The sequence below is a fragment of the Ambystoma mexicanum genome (genome assembly GCF_040938575.1).
Source record: "Ambystoma mexicanum isolate Mex_15411 chromosome 12 unlocalized genomic scaffold, UKY_AmexF1_1 Mex_chr12_unloc.1, whole genome shotgun sequence".
Lineage (NCBI taxonomy): Eukaryota > Metazoa > Chordata > Amphibia > Caudata > Ambystomatidae > Ambystoma > Ambystoma mexicanum.
In genome coordinates, this window is record NW_027182322.1 from 8,389,963 (window position 1) to 8,414,341 (window position 24,379).

The window sequence follows — 24,379 nt, forward strand, 5'->3', positions numbered from 1 at the left end:
ACTGTGGTAATTTTAAAGTGCAAAAAACTTTTCTTAGACATATCATGACCCTGCCTGGGAAAGCCGATCTTATTCTGCTGGGAAGAAAAGAACGGTGAAGTGAGATGAAGAAGAAGCTGGAAAGTATTGTGCACACATGTAAGAAAGAAGAAGAGATTCTAACTGCCCACTGAACAGATACACTATGCGGTCTGGTGAATGGTACTTCGTGATTAGCTATACTGCCATGGCATCATTTCAGTGTCAGGCTGTCTACGTGTCATTACTGTCCTATTTTGCAGACTCTGCTTTTTTTTCAAAACCTTTTAACAGCCCGGTGTTGCACATTTTCACTCCCTTCCTCACATTTTTAAATACCACTTCCCTTTCCCTTTGTTCCAAGTTTTAGTATAAAGGCTGTTCAGTCAGAAATGGTTGCAAGTAGAAAGTTGTAATACATAAATGAGTGTACATTTCTCGTGGCCAGCACAGATCTGAATGCTATAACTACTGAATGATTTACAGAACACCATAAAGTCAGCAAAGGTTGTGACTGAGTGCCAAAGCCCGTTTCCTCCCTTCTCTTTCTTGTCTTTGGTTTGGCTCACACACATGGGGCCTCATTACAACTCAGGCGTTAAGGGTTAACGCCACCGTTAACCCTTAACGCCTGATTCTGATTTTAACACCTGCTTTTAGCAGGCGTTAAAATCCATGGCGCTAACCTGCCATGGTGCTAATTACGCCGCCGTAATTTACGGCGGCGTAATTAGCGCCTCCCCCACTCCCATTATGCCCTATGGGGCAAAAATGGGAATGGGGAAGGGAAAATGGGAAATGGGGATTTACCGCCCCACTCACCTTGGAATGGGGCGGTAAATCCGCCATCCACCATGGTGTAAACGGAGTTTACACCATGGTGGTAAAGTTGGTGCACTTAGCACCAAGGTTGTAATGAGGCCCTTATGTTGCTCTTTTGAAGCAACTCTTGCATTCTTAAATAAACAGTAAAACATGTACTGTGAGGTAAAACATTCATGTTGTCAGGTTTTTTTGTTTGAAAGACTCCAATGTCTGGCTCCATAGCTCAGGGGTTAGAGCACTGGTCTTGTAAACCAGGGGTCGCGAGTTCAAATCTCGCTGGGGCCTGTTGTAGTTTTGTCTTTTTTTCAGGTGCCGGTTGATATTTTAAACAGTATAGAACACTCAAAGAGTATCCTAATTGCACACATGGAAACATTCCAGTAATACAAAAACAGCATGATAATTGGGGTGTGCTTTTCGAAGCGCATTGAACTCTTCCATGTATGCAATAGCGATGGAACACCCAGAAATGGTGAGCCACTGATAGTCCATTACGTTACTGCAATGCAATAAATACTACTATTGTATGAAAAATTGAACAGCAGAAGAGAATATCATATTGCCGATAATCCATGAAGTCCATAAATAAATAAAGCGTGAAACACATTTCAGACACGTTTTATTATAACGAACAAAACAACTTGAAAATTAAATAATTATGTAACTTGCAGCAAAGTTCATTATCAAACACAAACGGAAGAATACCAGTGAAGTTCAAGAACACAACCTTGGTGAATGACAGGAATGGAAGATTTCGCACTCTACCAAACTTGCCAATATTTTTTATATACAGGCACCATTTTATAATGTTTAAACCACATTTATTGTCACAGCAAGACGAACTTTAATAGACTATACAACATTTTGAAAAAAAGGAACAGTGGAGCCCCATTACTATGGGTGGAAGGGTGTGGATACCTCGCCTGAGTGGCAGGCAGCACAGTCCACCCACGTGCTTTGTTTGCACAGCATTTACTTTCATAATGTGGCATGTCATGTTTTACTTGGCATCAAGGGTAAAGCAAGCATGATACGTGTTATCATGTGGCTAGTCTGGCCTATGGTGTCAGTGAGCATTTACTTTCTTTTTGTGGCATGGCATTTGTTACTTTCTACTTGGTATCAGGGGTAAAGCAAAAAATGAGTGTCATTACATGGCTAAACTGGCTTACATAGGTGGCTCCAGTTTGACCAATATATTCTGTGTGTGTCATGGCATATGTATACATTGCAACAAAGGTAAAAGCAAACATGAGTGTGGTTATGTGGTACACTGGCCTGTCTTGATATAGCCAGTCGGGATAGACTTTCCTTCCGTGACATATAATTGTTTACTTGCAGACAGACCTTATATGGTAATATTGGCATATATTGGTGCAGGCTACGTGGACATGCACAGCCATCATGAACATTATATACCGGCTTATTTTATGGGGCAAAGGCATTATGAAAATGTGTGGGAAAATGGTCCTGTGCACTGTTGATTACTTGAATCTATTGGGTTTATTCATGTGATACCATACAAAACTAATTGCAAACTGTGTGGCTTTTTATCCAGTTTTTCACGAATGGATAGCAAGACACAGCAGGTAATCAGGAATAAGATGCAGAAAACAGAATCAAAATCCGACCTTCCGTCACCAAATAAGAGTGGAAAACAGATTTTAAACCCCTTGTAATGTTATGAAATGACACTAGGAAATGGACAAATAAATAATTAATGTGCGGTTAAAACTTTACGGTAAATACAATTTCTCACTAAAGCAACAATGCATAGATACTAACAATCCCCAGCAATGGATTACTAAGAGCATACAATTGAAAACTGAGTGGAAAGTTTAAAACATGTTGCTGCAAAATGACACATGTAAAAGTTGCATTTTCTTTCAAATTCCGTGTAAATTCACCCAAACGGTATGTAATAAAAACGGGTGAAATACTCTGATTTGGAGTGCGGTTTTTGGGCTGGGGGATATATATATATCACAGGTACAACATACTAATCAGAGAATAAATCAACCAGGCCCAGATGGGGCCTGACTGCAGAGGCTAACAAAGGAGACAGGAAACCCTACAAACCTTTCATATGCTCTGTGTCAACCGAAAGCTAGCTCCAGCCCTCAGTATCGACTGACAGTGAAATGTCATGGCTGGGATTGCGTGTTTACAGTACTCATCCCCACAGGGCGACCCCATTAAGAAGATACAAGTATGTGGTTTGCTGGAGCCAGAAAGTCTGGTCCCGCCGCATCTTCAAGGGAGAGCTCCATTAACCAGAGGGACGCTTTGATCCAAAACAGACAGAGATGATGGGTGGGACTTTGTAGTACATGTTTCTACCCCTTTACCTTTTCTGTTGCAAAGCACTCTGGTTATGACCTCACGCATACATGTGAGGACCCAGGATTAGATCATTAAGGCAGACGTACCCTATACCAATCCATGTGGTCCATTTGGCTTTAAAAGAGGGCTGAGCCTCTCTTTTGGCAGATCATCTGACAGCTTCACCAGAAGAAGAAAGAAGAACTCATCATTGGAGCCTAGTTCAAGGGGGATTATACAATTACTGCATCCCCCAAAATATTGACCTTTTTTTAAAATGTCGACCCCCCTTTAAACCCCATATATATATATATATATATATATATATATATATATATATATATATATATATATATATATATATATATATATATATATATATATGTGTGGGGAGATTGGTATAGTATTTAATACATGTAGGGGGTGCTGCAGGGGCTTCCCCCTGCAAATATATGGGGTGAAAAGTGGGTCAACATAAAAATAAAAGTCAACATATTTGGGGGTCCCAGAAATTTGGGCACAGTAATCAAATAGATCTGCTGAAGGTACAGTCTGCCTTACATCTTCCGCAAGTGAAGGATGGCCCGGACTTCCAAGAGGGAAGCAAGATCCCTCCCCTAAACATCTCCCAGGGAACAGTGGGAGATACTGAATCCAGAGGACCCTCCAGCAGCTACAGAACTAGTACCCAGCCAGCACACAGCGTGCCCTGCTAGGTTCTGCAGCAACCTTCCTAGGTGGGAAATGACAGAGATTCTCTGAACTCTAAACCAAGGACAAGGCATATGCCTGAAATACAATCCTCAGCTTTGGGCTGTCTGCCTTAAAGGACGACACATGCCCAGTGAAGAAGCTAGGAGAAGTGCATTGACAAGCATCTACTGAAGTCTGCCTTACAGGACAATTTCAAGCCAGTCGAGTCCCTCGAGCGGCAACCGACTGCAATGCTGCAGTCCCTTAAACCCTTCTGAGACGCCTCGACCAGTGCTTCAGAACCACCATCCAGATAATGATTCCTGATCCCGAGCTGCCGCGTAGGCCAGCCTGCAGCCATCCGTCCAGATGCGCTCATTGAACTGCCTGCCACCTGATAACCACAGCTGTCTCCCGTCTCCAACTCTGTCACAGAAGCTGCAAAGCACCCTAAAACTGCCTCCACCCAGTCGAGCACCAAGAACATCTACAAGCACAAGGGACATTGTGGTTCTGTCCCCCTGGTCCTTCTCCAAAGGCCTCTAGAGACATTTTAAGACCCATTGCTTCCTTTGTGCTCAAGCCAAGTGTCCTTGAACTGTTGCGATTATTTACTATACCGACCACCCTCCTGTCAATATCCAGAGTGAATCCCTTTCCTTCTTTGAAACTCTCTGTCCTCTGCATTCCTTTACAGGGTGAGTTGTATTTCATAATGTTGCTAGAACTGTCTGTTGTTGATAATAATAAAGTAGATATTTTTATACACCTTGACTGGACAGTCCCTTTTATCATTGGGTAATAATTGTATTTTTGCTGTGTTGCAACTAATCAATGACCCAAATCCTTTCGGATATAAGCCTGCCATTCTGTCCACGTTACCAAAACTGGGCAAGGAGGTTTATAATTTGCTTATTCTTCCAATCTGTTCGGATCCCTTCTCGTGTACTGGAGGTGTGGGGCTGATTGATGGTTTAGAAACTGATATTCATACCAGGACTACTGGTGCACCAGAAGTTGGTTTGCCACATAGTGGTTGCTGCATTGTTACAAGCCTTTGAGGACACGTGTGCTTGGAGCACCCTTCTGTGCCACCTGTGCACATGAGTCCTCATGGGCATAATCCCTAGGCTATGCCCCCCCTAGCTGCTTGGCTTGTTGTCCCACTTGAGCCTCTTCTCACAGCCCTACACCATGCAGAAGACCTCAAGATCCTCTCACGTGGGTGGTCTTCCCTCATGGCAGGATAAAATAGTACCACTATTAAGCATTCTGTGTAATGTGTTATGGTGTGTTTCAGGTCACCACTCTGCAGGCAACTCCAGGCTTTCCCTCTCCTCTATGGCTAGAAGAGGCACATATACTACCGCCACCTCTTCTTATGTATGCCTCTCATCCTCTCAATCAAGTAGGTATACCTTCTGCTGTGGCACTTTCGCAGGCTGATCAACCCCCCTTAAGTCTTCTCCAGGCAGTCATCCCCCCTCATTTGCAGCAGTATCCTCACCCTGCTTTGTGAACTTCCTCCATTCCAAACACCTCCTCCAGGGTTATAGCTGCAGCAGTCCCCTCCTACCACATGATGGACATGTCTACCTGCCCCTCCAATGTATCTCTGGGGTTGTCCATTTGAGGACCTCCCTCCCCTGCCTCTGTCCTCTTCTACTTCTAAGACCTCACCAGTGCCTTCACCTCCTCCAAAAACTTGGAGGATTGTCAGTGATCAATGGCCCGGGCGCACAGATCAGCATCCTCAAAAGCACAATGTTCCATCCTTGATTGTGAAAAAGGGTTAACTTGTGTGGGGGTGGGCAGCATCCAGGAATATCGTAGACCTTAAGCAATCAGTGTAAGAAGAAGGTGTGAGGGGCGTACAATAGCCATGTGTAGGTGGCTTAGTTTCAGTGGTAGAAGTGCATCCAAAAAAGTAGTGGAACAGTGACCCTGGCGGGGAAAAGAGTAGGCAGGAAAGGAGCAACGTACAACACATTTTTCATTACTGGTTGACAGCCAATCAAGTTGAAACATACTTCAGTTTAGCCTTTACTGCTATTGGATTGTAAAGTAGAGAAATGTGATTTAACTTCACAAAGAACAGTTCCGGAATGATTAAAATGATTACAAAAGTAGTAGAACTGTTAACAGTACAAAATGAAAGTAGTGGTAGCCACTGCCGACCTTTTCTGCTCACTTTAACCACTGCTTAGTTTGTATGCTTATTGTGTTTTTTAAGATAGCATTTGAACGTGTTAGTGTGGATATCTATAGGGAGAGTGAATATGAAAGTGTGCAATTGTAAATGGAGGGCCTGCTTATGTTGAGACTAACACAGAAAATATGCCACAGGGATAGAAAGACAATAATGTTTCAAAATTCACATGACTTGTGGCATGAGCCATTTAGAGTGAAGCTGCAACTATTCCCAACCTGATTCAAAATGACAGAAAGTAAATATTATTCACTCTCCTAAAGAAGTTCATTTACAATCTATTTCACGAGGCATTAGAAAACAACTATTCTAGGAAGAGCCGACAACAATGTTGCACATAATTGTGTTTCTGGATGCAGACACTATTAAGACTATAAAATAATTCATGTCAGAAGTGGGATTCGAACCCACGCCTCCAGAGGAGACTGCGACCTGAACGCAGCGCCTTAGACCGCTCGGCCATCCTGACGAACCGACGAAGACATGGAAAGGTCTGTAGTTATCAACACGTACTAATGTCAAGTCACTCCTTTGCAATTCTTTTAATTACTGATGAAATGACTGATAATCTTGGGATTTGGAATCATAATAACTCACAAATTAACACATATTTGAACAGTATCATTTGCCTCGCATGGTTATAATGGTGATCCACGCAGATGAGTTTGCACACGTCTTTTTATGTTATTTTCCATTCTTTGCATCTCTCACCACTTCATTGCACATACAAATAGGTGTAATGTACAGAAGCAAAGAATAGGATCCAGTTTCTCTAATGAGTAACTTTCTATTGCATAACAAGAAAAGGTAGCGACAACCAATCAGTAGGAGCCTGTTGAACGCAGAGTGATCTTAATAGTTGCCCTAATATATTTTTTGAGGATTGTCTGTATTCGTATTACTCAAGGAATCGTATTACTTGCCAGGTGTCTCAGGACACAGCCCCTTCATTGTCTGAAGGGCATTGATAAGGGATGGGGGAGACTGGTGAGGTATGTGGGAATCTGATCAGCACTGTGGTGTGCTCCCCTTTAAGAAATGACAAGTCCCTGCTTAATGCTTGTGCGGTACCACGTGTCCGTGCAGCATGTGATTAACCCAATATATGTTCATAGCTTAGAGTTGATTCTGTTCATATTCACTAGATGATCTACCCTTAATTAGGACATGGTGCTCCATAGTGAGCATCATATCGGATATATGTCAGTAGAATATGAATTTTTACTTACCATGATACAAAGCAGGAAGAGCTTGCCCGTGAACGTAATAAGAGAATTGGCGTTCATTATGTGATCTTCCCAAACTGAGAACCTGTATTGAATCTCAGCAGTAATATATCTCAGCAGTAGACTTTCACACTTATCTTTAACAGGAGGCGCAGCTATAACAATAACAGACGGCACATAAATCCCTTGATGGCGTGTCTCATCACAGACACGTCATCACGTGATCACTTTGTGATCACTTGAGGCGGCACAACGGTACAGGGACTGTGTCCTTCATTACACATCAAGCCCTTTTGTATGAGTAATAGCGGCAATAATATTACATATAGCAAACGTGGTGTTTTTTAGGTAGATATACCACGTTGGGGCAGAGAAATTGGGGCGATAGTCCTTCAAGAAACGTACGTTTCCTGGTCACGTGATCCGAGTTACGATCATGTGACACATTGAAATATCTAATACAAACGCACCGCGGGACGGGAGGCTGTGTTTGCAGCTGATTCGCCGTTCCCGAGTTGCTTTTTGGAAAGTCTCGAGCTGTGGGTAAGTTTTCCTTGAGGCATTTATTTTAGCCATTGGATTTAGTGAGCGCTGGGTGCAGGGAGGCAGTATTGAGTGCAGGTTTTGATAATTTGGGCATGGGATTATTCCTTCTTCATAGAGTGGGTGCAACATTTTGCTAGGCCATTGGGACAGGACCATTGAGGATGGTTACAATACCAGACTACCAGCAATTATCAACCAGTGGCAAGAATCAGAAGTGACTCGAGAGTCAGTGATGGCTATATAGACCCTGGATACTTCCAAGGTCAGTGAAATTCACTCTTAGGGTGTCTCAAAATTTGTTCATGATATATTGGTGTTCACTATGCTACAGAGACAAACCTAGTACAAATCTTTGTTTTCTTTGAAATTTGTTTTACGAAATAGTGAAAATAATACAAATCACATCAGCACATGAAGAAGGGGTCAAGATAACCCCGAAACGCCTAGTGGATTAACAACATGTGATTGTGATTGTGTGGGGAAAAAAACCTTTCTGTTGAATTGACACTTAAAACTATAAATTCAGCACATTTTGCAGAATTCTTTCTGAATGACATTATTTTCTGCTAAGAACTGTTGCTTTTTTATTTGATGAAAATCTTAGTGTGTAAAACTATTTTGTTTAATGAATGCTGTAATTCAGGTTGTCAAAAACATTGTATGAACTAAGAATACAATTGTCTGTAAAAGAGATTTACAAAGTGTTTTTTCTGTTTCTTGAAATTTTGATTTAAATGAAGTAATACTCTCCTGATCAATATTGAATAATTAAGAAGAGATTTTTTCTCGTGTAGAGTGACCAGGTACATGCCCCATAGGTTTCTTGAGGCATACATTTCATTGGTAACCCAATAAAAGGGACATGCAGTTTCTCGTTCGTCAGTCAAGACCTCCAGACTCCTGCCTGCAGCGTGTTATTCTGCTCTGCGCCAGCGCGGCCTTCCAGGCAGAGTGCCTGCCTGTGCAAAGCCCTTCATGATGGCAGAGCCCCTGTGAGGGAACTCTGTCCCCACTCCCTGTGTTCCAGGCAGAGCCCCTGCATGTCAACTCTGTCTCCCCTGCAGGATGATGCTGTGTGAGCACAGCCCCTGCAGCACCACTGAATCTGAATGGATCCAGATCCTTGTGCATGCGCTGGGTGCCCCCAGGCCACGATGCAGTCGTGTGACCATGACTGCCATGTACGTCTGTGTGGCCAGGGAGAACAGGGTGATCCCTGCAGCGGGAACTGTGTGTGCATATGCTGGGTGCCCCCTTCAGCCCTTGGGTTGGCCTGTGTACCTGTGAGCCAGCCCACACCTGTCTCTGTGAATGCGTATACTGGGTGCCCCCAGCGATGGTCCGACTAGCCTGCATGACCGCAGGTCCAGCCTCAACAATGGGGACAAAGGTTTCACGAGCCTGCCGTGTTGGCTGCCCGTAGTCCTACCACCACTGATGCGGCTTTCATCTGGCGGTCATCGGCGCCGCACTCAATCCGATTGTGGGAGACCACCTTGTTGGTAGGTCATGGAGAGTCAGTGCCCCTATGATGCATGCCCAGGATGCCAAGTCGGTGAGCTACGGAAACGCTGTGATAAAAGTTGGAAACAGTTGAGGTGGCACAGGGCTGCTACTTCACTGCAGCATCTGTGCAGCCTGCCTGGGGGAGAAGGAGGCTCGCTCTGTGATCGGAGCATCAAAAATAAGAAAATATGGAAGGCGAGTGCCTGGTCCGGCTCCCGACCTGCAATCGGCCGTTTTAGCCTGTGGTTGGCCATCCAAGCCCTCTGAGTTAACCCGGTCTAACCAGCGGTGAAACAGAAAATGCTCCATGTTCAGAGCTTGAAAAAGAATGGGATACAAAAAAAGGAGACAGGATGTCGTGCGGCGGTCTGCACACCCCCAACAAGGTTCCCGGACCTAGTGGTGGTGAACTGTCAGTCTTCTGTGGGCAGAGATGCGGCAGTTTTGTGCTGTGCCTCCCTGCCCCGAATGAAAGTAAAGGCCATTGCTGCCGCACACAATCTGTTTGTCTCCTGCACCATTTTGCATGATCGTTTTTCAATTTTCCGCCATTTTTACAAAAAGCATAATCCTTAGGAACATGCAATTTACTCCGCACATTCCTAATTTTACCCTCTGCCAGTTTGCCAACACTCAAATTCAGAACATGTTCAGAGCAGCCAAGTACACATTTTAGCCGTTCATTACAATCCCCTAAATTGCAGGTGGATGAATTTTTTTTCAACAAAATCGCCTGGAAATTATCTGAACAATGACATGAACCTGAAGGCAGTACAATTTATTGTCGCTGAGAAAAATGCCTAAATGATAATAGTACTTTTAAATTAAAGCAAATCTTCCTGTTATGCAAATTGTAGCTCTCTGGTCTCCAGGCCATTTGCCACTCTGGGCCAGCCTGTGACCAGAGTTTTTTTTGTATTAGTCCCTTTGTTGTTTGAAGTATAGACTGCAGATCGTAAATACCTGGGATGCACCGGCCAACACAGAGATCCCCACTGCTGTCCTCTTATCTGTAGGGGACCACCATTTCAATCAAGAAAGCTTCTATTTTCCTGTATTTTGTTCAGGGTTCGGCCTTGATTGCAGCCCCTGCGTTCATACCTCCCCCCTACATTCAGGTCATGCACTGGCTAGGTCACCTGTCTGCACATAAATGAGCTTTCAGAGACTCCCAGTCCGGGGGAAGTTTTGTTTTCAACACCCTTAGTGGCCACTTTATTGCAGTTGTAAACAGCTGGGATGGAAGTTAGGCTTTCGGTGGGGGAGTCCTTTGTGACAGTTGCCCCACAAGGCCTACAGGAACTTTTCATGGAAACAAAGTGGGCTTTTCTTTTGAAATGTTTGCCGGTATTTTGCATGTGAAGCATAATATACATTACATCTTGTCAACACAAACTATGTCTTCTCCCTATGTTAGCTGGGGAATATTTTTATCATGTCTTGCCTTAAGCTGCAAAGACACATGCGAAGCCATTTTGGTGACAATGTTTGAAACTCCTGTTTTTCATGTGAACGGGACCTTTGAATTTCTCCTGCCACTTTTGAATTAGAATGGTGATTATCTTTTTGTAATGACTGGTAGGACTTTTTCACATGGCCCTTCCTTGTGCTACTTGCTGAAACCCCACAGTCTGCCATGATAGGCCAATTTTCTGTGTGAAGATTTTTCTATAAAAGCTGCCAGGTCATTTTTTCAGTGGCCCCTTCAGTTCCGTTGGTTTGGAGCCTTTGATTACACCCCACAGGGCAACCGCTCTGAGTTCAAAGAGATCCATTTGCTTTTTTTAGCGAGACAATCATAATTATGGTAGCACATGCCCAAGTAATTCAAAGCGCTATCTCTTAGCAGGTTATTACCCATTTTGCTAACTCTGAATTTACTGGCATTCGAAGGATGAAGAGATCAGTCTGTCCACTATACTCAGATGCCTGTAGTAAGGGCGTATCTATCTCATCCATGTAGTCCATGTTAATCTTTTTTCAGGATTATAAATTGAAACTGGTGCGATTCTTCAAATGGTCCCAGGCCACTCTTTAAAGCAGATGTGTTTGTCATGGAGATTTGAGGTTGTAAATCACAACTGGGAAGAGAGATTGCTACATGGTATGTTCTGTAACTACGCTTTGCACTGTGCCAAATCACTACTGTGGTAATTTTAAAGTGCAAAAAACTTTTCTTAGACATATCATGACCCTGCCTGGGAAAGCCGATCTTATTCTGCTGGGAAGAAAAGAACGGTGAAGTGAGATGAAGAAGAAGCTGGAAAGTATTGTGCACACATGTAAGAAAGAAGAAGAGATTCTAACTGCCCACTGAACAGATACACTATGCGGTCTGGTGAATGGTACTTCGTGATTAGCTATACTGCCATGGCATCATTTCAGTGTCAGGCTGTCTACGTGTCATTACTGTCCTATTTTGCAGACTCTGCTTTTTTTTCAAAACCTTTTAACAGCCCGGTGTTGCACATTTTCACTCCCTTCCTCACATTTTTAAATACCACTTCCCTTTCCCTTTGTTCCAAGTTTTAGTATAAAGGCTGTTCAGTCAGAAATGGTTGCAAGTAGAAAGTTGTAATACATAAATGAGTGTACATTTCTCGTGGCCAGCACAGATCTGAATGCTATAACTACTGAATGATTTACAGAACACCATAAAGTCAGCAAAGGTTGTGACTGAGTGCCAAAGCCCGTTTCCTCCCTTCTCTTTCTTGTCTTTGGTTTGGCTCACACACATGGGGCCTCATTACAACTCAGGCGTTAAGGGTTAACGCCACCGTTAACCCTTAACGCCTGATTCTGATTTTAACACCTGCTTTTAGCAGGCGTTAAAATCCATGGCGCTAACCTGCCATGGTGCTAATTACGCCGCCGTAATTTACGGCGGCGTAATTAGCGCCTCCCCCACTCCCATTATGCCCTATGGGGCAAAAATGGGAATGGGGAAAGGAAAATGGGAAATGGGGATTTACCACCCCACTCACCTTGGAATGGGGCGGTAAATCCGCCATCCACCATGGTGTAAACGGAGTTTACACCATGGTGGTAAAGTTGGTGCACTTAGCACCAAGGTTGTAATGAGGCCCTTATGTTGCTCTTTTGAAGCAACTCTTGCATTCTTAAATAAACAGTAAAACATGTACTGTGAGGTAAAACATTCATGTTGTCAGGTTTTTTTGTTTGAAAGACTCCAATGTCTGGCTCCATAGCTCAGGGGTTAGAGCACTGGTCTTGTAAACCAGGGGTCGCGAGTTCAAATCTCGCTGGGGCCTGTTGTAGTTTTGTCTTTTTTTCAGGTGGCGGTTGATATTTTAAACAGTATAGAACACTCAAAGAGTATCCTAATTGCACACATGGAAACATTCCAGTAATACAAAAACAGCATGATAATTGGGGTGTGCTTTTCGAAGCGCATTGAACTCTTCCATGTATGCAATAGCGATGGAACACCCAGAAATGGTGAGCCACTGATAGTCCATTACGTTACTGCAATGCAATAAATACTACTATTGTATGAAAAATTGAACAGCAGAAGAGAATATCATATTGCCGATAATCCATGAAGTCCATAAATAAATAAAGCGTGAAACACATTTCAGACACGTTTTATTATAACGAACAAAACAACTTGAAAATTAAATAATTATGTAACTTGCAGCAAAGTTCATTATCAAACACAAACGGAAGAATACCAGTGAAGTTCAAGAACACAACCTTGGTGAATGACAGGAATGGAAGATTTCGCACTCTACCAAACTTGCCAATATTTTTTATATACAGGCACCATTTTATAATGTTTAAACCACATTTATTGTCACAGCAAGACGAACTTTAATAGACTATACAACATTTTGAAAAAAAGGAACAGTGGAGCCCCATTACTATGGGTGGAAGGGTGTGGATACCTCGCCTGAGTGGCAGGCAGCACAGTCCACCCACGTGCTTTGTTTGCACAGCATTTACTTTCATAATGTGGCATGTCATGTTTTACTTGGCATCAAGGGTAAAGCAAGCATGATACGTGTTATCATGTGGCTAGTCTGGCCTATGGTGTCAGTGAGCATTTACTTTCTTTTTGTGGCATGGCATTTGTTACTTTCTACTTGGTATCAGGGGTAAAGCAAAAAATGAGTGTCATTACATGGCTAAACTGGCTTACATAGGTGGCTCCAGTTTGACCAATATATTCTGTGTGTGTCATGGCATATGTATACATTGCAACAAAGGTAAAAGCAAACATGAGTGTGGTTATGTGGTACACTGGCCTGTCTTGATATAGCCAGTCGGGATAGACTTTCCTTCCGTGACATATAATTGTTTACTTGCAGACAGACCTTATATGGTAATATTGGCATATATTGGTGCAGGCTACGTGGACATGCACAGCCATCATGAACATTATATACCGGCTTATTTTATGGGGCAAAGGCATTATGAAAATGTGTGGGAAAATGGTCCTGTGCACTGTTGATTACTTGAATCTATTGGGTTTATTCATGTGATACCATACAAAACTAATTGCAAACTGTGTGGCTTTTTATCCAGTTTTTCACGAATGGATAGCAAGACACAGCAGGTAATCAGGAATAAGATGCAGAAAACAGAATCAAAATCCGACCTTCCGTCACCAAATAAGAGTGGAAAACAGATTTTAAACCCCTTGTAATGTTATGAAATGACACTAGGAAATGGACAAATAAATAATTAATGTGCGGTTAAAACTTTACGGTAAATACAATTTCTCACTAAAGCAACAATGCATAGATACTAACAATCCCCAGCAATGGATTACTAAGAGCATACAATTGAAAACTGAGTGGAAAGTTTAAAACATGTTGCTGCAAAATGACACATGTAAAAGTTGCATTTTCTTTCAAATTCCGTGTAAATTCACCCAAACGGTATGTAATAAAAACGGGTGAAATACTCTGATTTGGAGTGCGGTTTTTGGGCTGGGGGATATATATATATCACAGGTACAACATACTAATCAGAGAATAAATCAACCAGGCCCAGATGGGGCCTGACTGCAGAGGCTAACAAAGGAGACAGGAAACCCTACAAACCTTTCATATGCTCTGTGTCAACCGAAAGCTAGCTCCAGCCCTCAGTATCGACTGACAGTGAAATGTCATGGCTGGGATTGCGTGTTTACAGTACTCATCCCCACAGGGCGACCCCATTAAGAAGATACAAGTATGTGGTTTGCTGGAGCCAGAAAGTCTGGTCCCGCCGCATCTTCAAGGGAGAGCTCCATTAACCAGAGGGACGCTTTGATCCAAAACAGACAGAGATGATGGGTGGGACTTTGTAGTACATGTTTCTACCCCTTTACCTTTTCTGTTGCAAAGCACTCTGGTTATGACCTCACGCATACATGTGAGGACCCAGGATTAGATCATTAAGGCAGACGTACCCTATACCAATCCATGTGGTCCATTTGGCTTTAAAAGAGGGCTGAGCCTCTCTTTTGGCAGATCATCTGACAGCTTCACCAGAAGAAGAAAGAAGAACTCATCATTGGAGCCTAGTTCAAGGGGGATTATACAATTACTGCATCCCCCAAAATATTGACCTTTTTTTAAAATGTCGACCCCCCTTTAAACCCCATATATATATATATATATATATATATATATATATATATATATATATATATATATATGTATATATATATGTGTGGGGAGATTGGTATAGTATTTAATACATGTAGGGGGTGCTGCAGGGGCTTCCCCCTGCAAATATATGGGGTGAAAAGTGGGTCAACATAAAAATAAAAGTCAACATATTTGGGGGTCCCAGAAATTTGGGCACAGTAATCAAATAGATCTGCTGAAGGTACAGTCTGCCTTACATCTTCCGCAAGTGAAGGATGGCCCGGACTTCCAAGAGGGAAGCAAGATCCCTCCCCTAAACATCTCCCAGGGAACAGTGGGAGATACTGAATCCAGAGGACCCTCCAGCAGCTACAGAACTAGTACCCAGCCAGCACACAGCGTGCCCTGCTAGGTTCTGCAGCAACCTTCCTAGGTGGGAAATGACAGAGATTCTCTGAACTCTAAACCAAGGACAAGGCATATGCCTGAAATACAATCCTCAGCTTTGGGCTGTCTGCCTTAAAGGACGACACATGCCCAGTGAAGAAGCTAGGAGAAGTGCATTGACAAGCATCTACTGAAGTCTGCCTTACAGGACAATTTCAAGCCAGTCGAGTCCCTCGAGCGGCAACCGACTGCAATGCTGCAGTCCCTTAAACCCTTCTGAGACGCCTCGACCAGTGCTTCAGAACCACCATCCAGATAATGATTCCTGATCCCGAGCTGCCGCGTAGGCCAGCCTGCAGCCATCCGTCCAGATGCGCTCATTGAACTGCCTGCCACCTGATAACCACAGCTGTCTCCCGTCTCCAACTCTGTCACAGAAGCTGCAAAGCACCCTAAAACTGCCTCCACCCAGTCGAGCACCAAGAACATCTACAAGCACAAGGGACATTGTGGTTCTGTCCCCCTGGTCCTTCTCCAAAGGCCTCTAGAGACATTTTAAGACCCATTGCTTCCTTTGTGCTCAAGCCAAGTGTCCTTGAACTGTTGCGATTATTTACTATACCGACCACCCTCCTGTCAATATCCAGAGTGAATCCCTTTCCTTCTTTGAAACTCTCTGTCCTCTGCATTCCTTTACAGGGTGAGTTGTATTTCATAATGTTGCTAGAACTGTCTGTTGTTGATAATAATAAAGTAGATATTTTTATACACCTTGACTGGACAGTCCCTTTTATCATTGGGTAATAATTGTATTTTTGCTGTGTTGCAACTAATCAATGACCCAAATCCTTTCGGATATAAGCCTGCCATTCTGTCCACGTTACCAAAACTGGGCAAGGAGGTTTATAATTTGCTTATTCTTCCAATCTGTTCGGATCCCTTCTCGTGTACTGGAGGTGTGGGGCTGATTGATGGTTTAGAAACTGATATTCATACCAGGACTACTGGTGCACCAGAAGTTGGTTTGCCACATAGTGGTTGCTGCATTGTTACAAGCCTTTGAGGACACGTGTGCTTGGAGCACCCTTCTGTGCCACCTGTGCACATGAGTCCTCATGGGCATAATCCCTAGGCTATGCCCCCCCTAGCTGCTTGGCTTGTTGTCCCACTTGAGCCTCTTCTCACAGCCCTACACCATGCAGAAGACCTCAAGATCCTCTCACGTGGGTGGTCTTCCCTCATGGCAGGATAAAATAGTACCACTATTAAGCATTCTGTGTAATGTGTTATGGTGTGTTTCAGGTCACCACTCTGCAGGCAACTCCAGGCTTTCCCTCTCCTCTATGGCTAGAAGAGGCACATATACTACCGCCACCTCTTCTTATGTATGCCTCTCATCCTCTCAATCAAGTAGGTATACCTTCTGCTGTGGCACTTTCGCAGGCTGATCAACCCCCCTTAAGTCTTCTCCAGGCAGTCATCCCCCCTCATTTGCAGCAGTATCCTCACCCTGCTTTGTGAACTTCCTCCATTCCAAACACCTCCTCCAGGGTTATAGCTGCAGCAGTCCCCTCCTACCACATGATGGACATGTCTACCTGCCCCTCCAATGTATCTCTGGGGTTGTCCATTTGAGGACCTCCCTCCCCTGCCTCTGTCCTCTTCTACTTCTAAGACCTCACCAGTGCCTTCACCTCCTCCAAAAACTTGGAGGATTGTCAGTGATCAATGGCCCGGGCGCACAGATCAGCATCCTCAAAAGCACAATGTTCCATCCTTGATTGTGAAAAAGGGTTAACTTGTGTGGGGGTGGGCAGCATCCAGGAATATCGTAGACCTTAAGCAATCAGTGTAAGAAGAAGGTGTGAGGGGCGTACAATAGCCATGTGTAGGTGGCTTAGTTTCAGTGGTAGAAGTGCATCCAAAAAAGTAGTGGAACAGTGACCCTGGCGGGGAAAAGAGTAGGCAGGAAAGGAGCAACATACAACACATTTTTCATTACTGGTTGACAGCCAATCAAGTTGAAACATACTTCAGTTTAGCCTTTACTGCTATTGGATTGTAAAGTAGAGAAATGTGATTTAACTTCACAAAGAACAGTTCCGGAATGATTAAAATGATTACAAAAGTAGTAGAACTGTTAACAGTACAAAATGAAAGTAGTGGTAGCCACTGCCGACCTTTTCTGCTCACTTTAACCACTGCTTAGTTTGTATGCTTATTGTGTTTTTTAAGATAGCATTTGAACGTGTTAGTGTGGATATCTATAGGGAGAGTGAATATGAAAGTGTGCAATTGTAAATGGAGGGCCTGCTTATGTTGAGACTAACACAGAAAATATGCCACAGGGATAGAAAGACAATAATGTTTCAAAATTCACATGACTTGTGGCATGAGCCATTTAGAGTGAAGCTGCAACTATTCCCAACCTGATTCAAAATGACAGAAAGTAAATATTATTCACTCTCCTAAAGAAGTTCATTTACAATCTATTTCACGAGGCATTAGAAAACAACTATTCTAGGAAGAGCCGACAACAATGTTGCACATAATTGTGTTTCTGGATGCAGACACTATTAAGACTATAAAATAATTCATGTCAGAAGTGGGATTCGAACCCACGCCTCCAGAGGAGACTGCGACCTGAACGCAGCGCCTTAGACCGCTCGGCCATCCTGACGAACCGACGAAGACATGGAAAGGTCTGTAGTTATCAACACGTACTAATGTCAAGTCACTCCTTTGCAATTCTTTTAATTACTGATGAAATGACTGATAATCTTGGGATTTGGAATCATAATAACTCACAAATTAACACATATTTGAACAGTATCATTTGCCTCGCATGGTTATAATGGTGATCCACGCAGATGAGTTTGCACACGTCTTTTTATGTTATTTTCCATTCTTTGCATCTCTCACCACTTCATTGCACATACAAATAGGTGTAATGTACAGAAGCAAAGAATAGGATCCAGTTTCTCTAATGAGTAACTTTCTATTGCATAACAAGAAAAGGTAGCGACAACCAATCAGTAGGAGCCTGTTGAACGCAGAGTGATCTTAATAGTTGCCCTAATATATTTTTTGAGGATTGTCTGTATTCGTATTACTCAAGGAATCGTATTACTTGCCAGGTGTCTCAGGACACAGCCCCTTCATTGTCTGAAGGGCATTGATAAGGGATGGGGGAGACTGGTGAGGTATGTGGGAATCTGATCAGCACTGTGGTGTGCTCCCCTTTAAGAAATGACAAGTCCCTGCTTAATGCTTGTGCGGTACCACGTGTCCGTGCAGCATGTGATTAACCCAATATATGTTCATAGCTTAGAGTTGATTCTGTTCATATTCACTAGATGATCTACCCTTAATTAGGACATGGTGCTCCATAGTGAGCATCATATCGGATATATGTCAGTAGAATATGAATTTTTACTTACCATGATACAAAGCAGGAAGAGCTTGCCCGTGAACGTAATAAGAGAATTGGCGTTCATTATGTGATCTTCCCAAACTGAGAACCTGTATTGAATCTCAGCAGTAATATATCTCAGCAGTAGACTTTCACACTTATCTTTAACAGGAGGCGCAGCTATAACAATAACAGACGGCACATAAATCCCTTGATGGCGTGTCTCATCACAGACACGTCATCACGTGATCACTTTGTGATCACTTGAGGCGGCACAACGGTACAGGGACTGTGTCCTTCATTACACATCAAGCCCTTTTGTATGAGTAATAGCGGCAATAATATTACATATAGCAAACGTGGTGTTTTTTAGGTAGATATACCACGTTGGGGCAGAGAAATTGGGGCGATAGTCCTTCAAGAAACGTACGTTTCCTGGTCACGTGATCCGAGTTACGATCATGTGACACATTGAAATATCTAATACAAACGCACCGCGGGACGGGAGGCTGTGTTTGCAGCTGATTCGCCGTTCCCGAGTTGCTTTTTGGAAAGTCTCGAGCTGTGGGTAAGTTTTCCTTGAGGCATTTATTTTAGCCATTGGATTTAGTGAGCGCTGGGTGCAGGGAGGCAGTATTGAGTGCAGGTTTTGATAATTTGGGCATGGGATTATTCCTTCTTCATAGAGTGGGTGCAACATTTTGCTAGGCCATTGGGACAGGACCATTGAGGATGGTTACAATACCAGACTACCAGCAATTATCAACCAGTGGCAAGAATCAGAAGTGACTCGAGAGTCAGTGATGGCTATATAGACCCTGGATACTTCCAAGGTCAGTGAAATTCACTCTTAGGGTGTCTCAAAATTTGTTCATGATATATTGGTGTTCACTATGCTACAGAGACAAACCTAGTACAAATCTTTGTTTTCTTTGAAATTTGTTTTACGAAATAGTGAAAATAATACAAATCACATCAGCACATGAAGAAGGGGTCAAGATAACCCCGAAACGCCTAGTGGATTAACAACATGTGATTGTGATTGTGTGGGGAAAAAAACCTTTCTGTTGAATTGACACTTAAAACTATAAATTCAGCACATTTTGCAGAATTCTTTCTGAATGACATTATTTTCTGCTAAGAACTGTTGCTTTTTTATTTGATGAAAATCTTAGTGTGTAAAACTATTTTGTTTAATGAATGCTGTAATTCAGGTTGTCAAAAACATTGTATGAACTAAGAATACAATTGTCTGTAAAAGAGATTTACAAAGTGTTTTTTCTGTTTCTTGAAATTTTGATTTAAATGAAGTAATACTCTCCTGATCAATATTGAATAATTAAGAAGAGATTTTTTCTCGTGTAGAGTGACCAGGTACATGCCCCATAGGTTTCTTGAGGCATACATTTCATTGGTAACCCAATAAAAGGGACATGCAGTTTCTCGTTCGTCAGTCAAGACCTCCAGACTCCTGCCTGCAGCGTGTTATTCTGCTCTGCGCCAGCGCGGCCTTCCAGGCAGAGTGCCTGCCTGTGCAAAGCCCTTCATGATGGCAGAGCCCCTGTGAGGGAACTCTGTCCCCACTCCCTGTGTTCCAGGCAGAGCCCCTGCATGTCAACTCTGTCTCCCCTGCAGGATGATGCTGTGTGAGCACAGCCCCTGCAGCACCACTGAATCTGAATGGATCCAGATCCTTGTGCATGCGCTGGGTGCCCCCAGGCCACGATGCAGTCGTGTGACCATGACTGCCATGTAAGTCTGTGTGGCCAGGGAGAACAGGGTGATCCCTGCAGCGGGAACTGTGTGTGCATATGCTGGGTGCCCCCTTCAGCCCTTGGGTTGGCCTGTGTACCTGTGAGCCAGCCCACACCTGTCTCTGTGAATGCGTATACTGGGTGCCCCCAGCGATGGTCCGACTAGCCTGCATGACCGCAGGTCCAGCCTCAACAATGGGGACAAAGGTTTCACGAGCCTGCCGTGTTGGCTGCCCGTAGTCCTACCACCACTGATGCGGCTTTCATCTGGCGGTCATCGGCGCCGCACTCAATCCGATTGTGGGAGACCACCTTGTTGGTAGGTCATGGAGAGTCAGTGCCCCTATGATGCATGCCCAGGATGCCAAGTCGGTGAGCTACGGAAACGCTGTGATAAAAGTTGGAAACAGTTGAGGTGGCACAGGGCTGCTACTTCACTGCAGCATCTGTGCAGCCTGCCTGGGGGAGAAGGAGGCTCGCTCTGTGATCGGAGCATCAAAAATAAGAAAATATGGAAGGCGAGTGCCTGGTCCGGCTCCCGACCTGCAATCGGCCGTTTTAGCCTGTGGTTGGCCATCCAAGCCCTCTGAGTTAACCCGGTCTAACCAGCGGTGAAACAGAAAATGCTCCATGTTCAGAGCTTGAAAAAGAATGGGATACAAAAAAAGGAGACAGGATGTCGTGCGGCGGTCTGCACACCCCCAACAAGGTTCCCGGACCTAGTGGTGGTGAACTGTCAGTCTTCTGTGGGCAGAGATGCGGCAGTTTTGTGCTGTGCCTCCCTGCCCCGAATGAAAGTAAAGGCCATTGCTGCCGCACACAATCTGTTTGTCTCCTGCACCATTTTGCATGATCGTTTTTCAATTTTCCGCCATTTTTACAAAAAGCATAATCCTTAGGAACATGCAATTTACTCCGCACATTCCTAATTTTACCCTCTGCCAGTTTGCCAACACTCAAATTCAGAACATGTTCAGAGCAGCCAAGTACACATTTTAGCCGTTCATTACAATCCCCTAAATTGCAGGTGGATGAATTTTTTTTCAACAAAATCGCCTGGAAATTATCTGAACAATGACATGAACCTGAAGGCAGTACAATTTATTGTCGCTGAGAAAAATGCCTAAATGATAATAGTACTTTTAAATTAAAGCAAATCTTCCTGTTATGCAAATTGTAGCTCTCTGGTCTCCAGGCCATTTGCCACTCTGGGCCAGCCTGTGACCAGAGTTTTTTTTGTATTAGTCCCTTTGTTGTTTGAAGTATAGACTGCAGATCGTAAATACCTGGGATGCACCGGCCAACACAGAGATCCCCACTGCTGTCCTCTTATCTGTAGGGGACCACCATTTCAATCAAGAAAGCTTCTATTTTCCTGTATTTTGTTCAGGGTTCGGCCTTGATTGCAGCCCCTGCGTTCATACCTCCCCCCTACATTCAGGTCATGCACTGGCTAGGTCACCTGTCTGCACATAAATGAGCTTTCAGAGACTCCCAGTCCGGGGGAAGTTTTGTTTTCAACACCCTTAGTGGCCACTTTATTGCAGTTGTAAACAGCTGGGATGGAAGTTAGGCTTTCGGTGGGGGAGTCCTTTGTGACAGTTGCCCCACAAGGCCTACAGGAACTTTTCATGGAAACAAAGTGGGCTTTTCTTTTGAAATGTTTGCCGGTATTTTGCATGTGAAGCATAATATACATTACATCTTGTCAACACAAACTATGTCTTCTCCCTATGTTAGCTGGGGAATATTTTTATCATGTCTTGCCTTAAGCTGCAAAGACACATGCGAAGCCATTTTGGTGACAATGTTTGAAACTCCTGTTTTTCATGTGAACGGGACCTTTGAATTTCTCCTGCCACTTTTGAATTAGAATGGTGATTATCTTTTTGTAATGACTGGTAGGACTTTTTCACATGGCCCTTCCTTGTGCTACTTGCTGAAACCCCACAGTCTGCCATGATAGGCCAATTTTCTGTGTGAAGATTTTTCTATAAAAGCTGCCAGGTCATTTTTTCAGTGGCCCCTTCAGTTCCGTTGGTTTGGAGCCTTTGATTACACCCCACAGGGCAACCGCTCTGAGTTCAAAGAGATCCATTTGCTTTTTTTAGCGAGACAATCATAATTATGGTAGCACATGCCCAAGTAATTCAAAGCGCTATCTCTTAGCAGGTTATTACCCATTTTGCTAACTCTGAATTTACTGGCATTCGAAGGATGAAGAGATCAGTCTGTCCACTATACTCAGATGCCTGTAGTAAGGGCGTATCTATCTCATCCATGTAGTCCATGTTAATCTTTTTTCAGGATTATAAATTGAAACTGGTGCGATTCTTCAAATGGTCCCAGGCCACTCTTTAAAGCAGATGTGTTTGTCATGGAGATTTGAGGTTGTAAATCACAACTGGGAAGAGAGATTGCTACATGGTATGTTCTGTAACTACGCTTTGCACTGTGCCAAATCACTACTGTGGTAATTTTAAAGTGCAAAAAACTTTTCTTAGACATATCATGACCCTGCCTGGGAAAGCCGATCTTATTCTGCTGGGAAGAAAAGAACGGTGAAGTGAGATGAAGAAGAAGCTGGAAAGTATTGTGCACACATGTAAGAAAGAAGAAGAGATTCTAACTGCCCACTGAACAGATACACTATGCGGTCTGGTGAATGGTACTTCGTGATTAGCTATACTGCCATGGCATCATTTCAGTGTCAGGCTGTCTACGTGTCATTACTGTCCTATTTTGCAGACTCTGCTTTTTTTTCAAAACCTTTTAACAGCCCGGTGTTGCACATTTTCACTCCCTTCCTCACATTTTTAAATACCACTTCCCTTTCCCTTTGTTCCAAGTTTTAGTATAAAGGCTGTTCAGTCAGAAATGGTTGCAAGTAGAAAGTTGTAATACATAAATGAGTGTACATTTCTCGTGGCCAGCACAGATCTGAATGCTATAACTACTGAATGATTTACAGAACACCATAAAGTCAGCAAAGGTTGTGACTGAGTGCCAAAGCCCGTTTCCTCCCTTCTCTTTCTTGTCTTTGGTTTGGCTCACACACATGGGGCCTCATTACAACTCAGGCGTTAAGGGTTAACGCCACCGTTAACCCTTAACGCCTGATTCTGATTTTAACACCTGCTTTTAGCAGGCGTTAAAATCCATGGCGCTAACCTGCCATGGTGCTAATTACGCCGCCGTAATTTACGGCGGCGTAATTAGCGCCTCCCCCACTCCCATTATGCCCTATGGGGCAAAAATGGGAATGGGGAAAGGAAAATGGGAAATGGGGATTTACCGCCCCACTCACCTTGGAATGGGGCGGTAAATCCGCCATCCACCATGGTGTAAACGGAGTTTACACCATGGTGGTAAAGTTGGTGCACTTAGCACCAAGGTTGTAATGAGGCCCTTATGTTGCTCTTTTGAAGCAACTCTTGCATTCTTAAATAAACAGTAAAACATGTACTGTGAGGTAAAACATTCATGTTGTCAGGTTTTTTTTGTTTGAAAGACTCCAATGTCTGGCTCCATAGCTCAGGGGTTAGAGCACTGGTCTTGTAAACCAGGGGTCGCGAGTTCAAATCTCGCTGGGGCCTGTTGTAGTTTTGTCTTTTTTTCAGGTGGCGGTTGATATTTTAAACAGTATAGAACACTCAAAGAGTATCCTAATTGCACACATGGAAACATTCCAGTAATACAAAAACAGCATGATAATTGGGGTGTGCTTTTCGAAGCGCATTGAACTCTTCCATGTATGCAATAGCGATGGAACACCCAGAAATGGTGAGCCACTGATAGTCCATTACGTTACTGCAATGCAATAAATACTACTATTGTATGAAAAATTGAACAGCAGAAGAGAATATCATATTGCCGATAATCCA

At 43.5% G+C, this 24,379-nt stretch overlaps 5 non-coding genes across 5 annotated transcripts; 3 read left to right on the forward strand and 2 right to left on the reverse strand.

The window, feature by feature from the left end:
• The first annotated feature begins 1,055 nt into the window (after positions 1 to 1,055).
• Positions 1,056 to 1,128, forward strand: TRNAT-UGU (transfer RNA threonine (anticodon UGU)). Its single transcript has one exon. It is a non-coding gene; the product is annotated as a tRNA-Thr (tRNA).
• A 5,325-nt stretch (positions 1,129 to 6,453) lies between these two features.
• Positions 6,454 to 6,536, reverse strand: TRNAL-CAG (transfer RNA leucine (anticodon CAG)). The gene has a single exon. It is a non-coding gene; the product is annotated as a tRNA-Leu (tRNA).
• A 6,008-nt stretch (positions 6,537 to 12,544) lies between these two features.
• On the forward strand, positions 12,545 to 12,617 carry TRNAT-UGU (transfer RNA threonine (anticodon UGU)). Its single transcript has one exon. It is a non-coding gene; the product is annotated as a tRNA-Thr (tRNA).
• Positions 12,618 to 17,926: 5,309 nt separating this feature from the next.
• TRNAL-CAG (transfer RNA leucine (anticodon CAG)) lies at positions 17,927 to 18,009 on the reverse strand. The gene has a single exon. It is a non-coding gene; the product is annotated as a tRNA-Leu (tRNA).
• Positions 18,010 to 24,018: 6,009 nt separating this feature from the next.
• Positions 24,019 to 24,091, forward strand: TRNAT-UGU (transfer RNA threonine (anticodon UGU)). Its single transcript has one exon. It is a non-coding gene; the product is annotated as a tRNA-Thr (tRNA).
• The last annotated feature ends 288 nt before the right edge of the window (positions 24,092 to 24,379 follow it).